A 5,256-nucleotide genomic window follows, 5' to 3' on the forward strand; every position below is an offset into this window, starting at 1 on the left:
CACAACATGAATGTAGACCATTTGCTTATAAATGCCGACCGACGCCAAGCAATGATCCTTGCAACAAATTTGGTATCCTGGTACTAATTAACGACAGAAGTAATAACGCGAGGGATGACATTATCCTAGGTTTCCGACCAAGAGATTACCGCAGCGATCGCGAGTAACTCAAATCCTAACTAATCACAGATAATAGTACCAAATGTGGATTATGTCTGTCGCTGTCATACTGGGCCGAGTTTGAGGAGCAAGTCGTGTATTTTGTTCATGCACGTTCTATTGATAACTGTTATATGAAACCATGTTAAATATATTCATAATTAACTTCTGTTTACTTGGTGCTCTTTCTTCCAATCGCGTGTTGCCATGTTTTTCTGTTGTGTAGATTTTACAGTGTGGGAAACCAATTGATTTCATTGTCAAACTGACGTTAAGTGTAATCTGATCTCCCTTGCCAAAGAACGAGAAATCGGTTGACATATGCGACAATTAACCGAGATACAGGTTAAGGAGTTATCCTGATAACTAACAGTGTCAAGAGGAGAGGTTCGTTACAATCGTGAGTCTGACACGAATTATGCCCCGACCATTTAGTGTTGCGTTTATTTTGTCGTTAAATAGAATCTCATCCTAGTGCTTTTTATATCAGATATATTCTTTGAAACTCTATCAACAAATCTATCTCAGTGCTAAGACGATCATAACTCCCGTACCTTAACACAGACTTACGACTATCGTAGCGTTAAGATGTATTTGTGGAACGGGGCCCAAGGCGTGTCGAACAGGCCAAAGACTGACCTCAATGATACAATCACAATTTTTACACAGACATACACCCTTTGGATAAAGTAGAATTTGCCATTTCTATGTACATTTATACTAGACATTAATAACACTACTGTGGACAGACGTATGCTTTACAAATATTCTTCAGGGAGAACAAACAACCACACCCTTAACATTCGATTTCGGCATTGAACGCTTTAATAACTCTGCTTCTTGACTTTAATAAGACTTTGTTTGAGGATTCGAATGATATTTCTATAAAATATAAAGTGTATTGTTTCTTTCAAAAAAGAATTATAAAGCGTTTTATGTTTGGGTCCTTTACTTATTGGCTTCTTAGTGTATTTTCTGAAACTGAAATTAGTTAAAACTAGCTATCCATAGAGCTGTGATTTCTGCACGTAGAACAAAGGATAAACACGTACTGGAAAAGTTGGCCACGTGTCTCGATGAGTGAGTGAGTGAGTTGGGTTTAACGCCGCTTTTAACAGTATTCCAGTCATATCACGGCGTGTCAGCTTAATGTGGGAGGAAAGCCCGAAGTGATGCTAGTCTGAGACGTTTACCACTTCGATGAAACCAACGAGCACGGGTATGGTGCTGACAAACCTAGAAACATAATCGGGGTGAACCGGGATTCGAACTCACAATCATAGGTTTCTGGCGTGCCCAAGGGACGCAACTCTGCACACAGCGAATCGCGGCGCCTTAGACGACTGCCCCCCCCCCCCCCCCCCCCCCCCCCCCCCCCAACGTGTCTCGATGAAAGCTGAGCATTTTGTAACATGTGTTTATCTCATTAGTGTGTGAAGTCTTCAACCAGGAAAAGAAGGACGGACATAGTTTTGAATAGACAATGTGGTGCGATATGGAGCGAGATTGATCAAAAGAAAGGAGTGTGTGGAACGATAGACGTGAATTAGCCAATCAGCAAGCAATTTCTAGTGGACAACAGTATGTGCTGCTTTATTTGAAATAGCCATACATGAAAGCCATAACAACCAATCCGAGCCCAGCATTAAAGTTTAAAATCAGCCTCCATTTCGATCTGTCTTTCAGGAAGTGGCGCTTATGGTCATCATCAATGTCCTGGATCTCATCCGCCGCCCAATGGTCCTTTGGTATTCCGCAGATGACGCCAGTCCAATAAGAACACCTTCCCTCTCTTGTTTCATCGGCTGTGTTGGCGGCCCCGACTTGAAATGCTGGTAACATTAAAAAATGGCCTTGTTAGTTTGAACAGTATTTCAGTTATATGACAGAGGTCCGCACGAAGTGGGGGTGAATGTTGTTTAACGCCACAGAAGAGAGGGAGACAGAGAAATAGAGAAAGAAAGTGATAAAGAGAGATAGAGAGAAAGAGAGAGAGAGAGAAAGAGAATGATAAAGAGAGAGAGGGCGATAAAGAGAGAGCGATAAAAAGAGAGAGAGCGATAAAGAGAGAGATAAAGAAAGCGATAAAAAGAGAGAGATAAAGAGAAAGAGAGCGATAAAGAGAGAGCGATAAAGAGAGATCGATAAAGAGAGAGATAAAGAGAGTGATAAAAAGAGAGAGATAAAGAGAAAGAGAGCGATAAAGAGAGAGCGATAAACAGAGAGATAAAGAGAGCGATAAAAAGAGAGAGATAAAGAGAGAGAGAGCGATTAAGAGAGCGAGCGATAAAGAGAGAGATCGATAAAGAGAGAGATAAAGAGAGCGATAAAGAGAGAGAGATAAAGAGAGAGAGAGATAAAGAGAGAGATAAAGAGAGCGATAAAAAGAGAGATAAAGAGAGAGAGCGATAAAGAGAGAGAGAGATAAAGAGAGAGCGATAAAAAGAAAGTGAGAGAGAGAGAGAGAGGTTGTACCTACTTCGGACTTATGCCGGTGTTATTGTGCTATCCCACTGAGACACCATGCCACTCAGACACACTACACTGACCAACAGTTCTTGATGTATCCCCTTAATGCCGCGCGCCAGGCATCGTAACAACAAGTACAACATTTTTTAAGTATTTTTGAATGACGCGACCGGGGTTCGAACCACCGACCTTTGCTGTCCACAACACCACGAAGGCGGTTTTACCGGCAGTGGAATCTGGGGACCTAATCTACCCAGCGTTCAACAGACCAAGGATCATAAACCGAGTAAATCTGGATTCGAACACACAAACCGTGGCCCTGCGATAACAAAAATTCAACTCCGGGTGCATGTTATAGCGCAGTCGACATAATGAAGTCAGATGGAACGAATACTTGTGCACTAAATTCTAAACCATCTGCACGTTGTGTCTGATGTGAACATCAGGAAGTTAGTGTGAGGATCCGTTATCTTTCTTAAACATATTACAGACATAACAATCAAACATCAGGTGCAGTATTATTTAAGATACGAAGTTAATAAATCAGAATATTGAACACAAATCTTTTCTAAGTTCAACAAATATTGTAGTAAAGCGTCACTATCCCATCATATCCAGCCATTATGTCAGAGTTGCTGATGTGTACCTGTATTCAAAAAGTCTAAACGAAATGACTTGATAATGTCCTTCAAATTTATCACATAAGATCTTATTATGCAAAAAATCTTGTTATTTCACAACATGTAAAACAATGGGGTGCAATCATCGAAAATACTATGCTGAGTCATCGAAAATACTATGCTGAATCATCGAAAATACTATGCTGAATCATCGAAAATACTATGCTGAATCATCGAAAATACTATGCTGAGTCATCGAAAATACTATGCTGAATCATCGAAAATACTATGCTGAGTCATCGAAAATACTATGCTGAATCATCGAAAATACTATGCTGAATCATCGAAAATACTATGCTGAGTCATCGAAAATACTATGCTGAATCATCGAAAATACTATGCTGAATCATCGAAAATACTATGCTGAGTCATCGAAAATACTATGCTGAGTCATCGAAAATACTATGCTGAGTCATCGAAAATACTATGCTGAATCATCGAAAATACTATGCTGAGTCATCGAAAATACTATGCTGAATCATCGAAAAAATATTACTTGTGTACGACATTCTCAGAATGTTGCACAATTTGTGTCAAGAAATTTGTATTCTTCAAAACAAATGGAGGAGTCATTTGAGCCTGGTGAGTTATCTGAGCCAACGACGGGGGGGGGGGGGAGTCGTTTGGGCCTGAGGGGTGTCATCGGAGCCTACAACACCGGGTTCAAATCCCGACATAGGTACAATAGCTGAATGTTGCTGCACGTTGTTTCATGTTGTGGTATGTGTTTAATACACCCTTGTATGTTTCTCAAGATAGTCGCGGGTACTGATTTTCTTATAAACGCCTTTGTTACATCCGATTTCATTATATTCGGGTCTATCTTCACAGAAGTCGTCCCTAAACTTGCTTAACCAATTACGTCACTTGCAGAATTATTACAGCACATGCTGTTTCTTGATCTGCGTCACTAAAAGTTAGGCTTTACACGGAGAAATATTTAGTCTCTAATTAGTTAGCTATTTCTGTTCCGAGGGAACCCTGACGAGCAGTAATTCGATTAAAGGCGATCGTGGGTCACTAATTTGCGCCAGGATATGTCACGGGAATTCTAATTAAAAAATGAAACTGAACACCTTTGTTTTCAGTGATCCATTCATATAATTTCATCACTAATTTGCCTTGACGCCCAATGGAATCTGTTTCGGCAAATAATCGAGACTGGTGAGTCTATGGCATTGACGTTTTAAATTTACAGTCAAACACCTCTCTCTTTTTCCAACAAACATACGGAATGAAAGTAGGATAAATACATTGTGCATCTGTAATTTTATTCCTGGCGTTTGAAATATATAACTATGCCATAGAGGGTGTTTTCATTATTATAGACAGAACAAAGTCCTACTTTGTCTGTCAGAGTTGTCGTTCGTGCCCTGCTCTTCAAGGACGTTCGAGGAAGATTCTTCTTTCCGGCCTACCCTCGTCCACCACGTGACCCCACGAAGCTGAATAAATACAGAGACAACTGATTCAACGAAGTCAGTATTTTCATGAACTGCACTGTATACAACTCAGGCCACTCTCTTAGATCTGTGTCGGATATATCATGGCGTGTCAGCTTGCCGTGAGAAGATACAGGCGACAGACAAACATAACCAGGGTCAACGGCGGATCCAGCAGTTTTAAAAGAGATGCGTCAAAAATATCCATATATTTTTTTCAGATAGTTTAACTGCCTACAACATACAACGTTTGCTTTTCAAAAGGGGAGGGGGCGGACCCCCTGTACCCCATCCCTACCACCTCTGGGTCCGCCCACAAGTGCGAATCTGGAGTTCGAGCCTTCGTTCATAGGTTTCCGTTACAGGTGAATTACGGTTCATGAGACGACGGGACCACCCGCGACATGCTGATGAAGGCGTGTAGTCGGGGATGTGCCAGACAACCGCAGTAGTTGCTAGGAACCTGGAAACCCAGATGTTACCTCTTTCCGTCACATCTTACTCCG

Source organism: Haliotis rufescens, unplaced genomic scaffold (assembly GCF_023055435.1).
Source record: "Haliotis rufescens isolate VD_foot unplaced genomic scaffold, xgHalRufe1.0.p SCAF_8, whole genome shotgun sequence".
NCBI classification, from domain to species: Eukaryota; Metazoa; Mollusca; class Gastropoda; order Lepetellida; family Haliotidae; genus Haliotis; species Haliotis rufescens.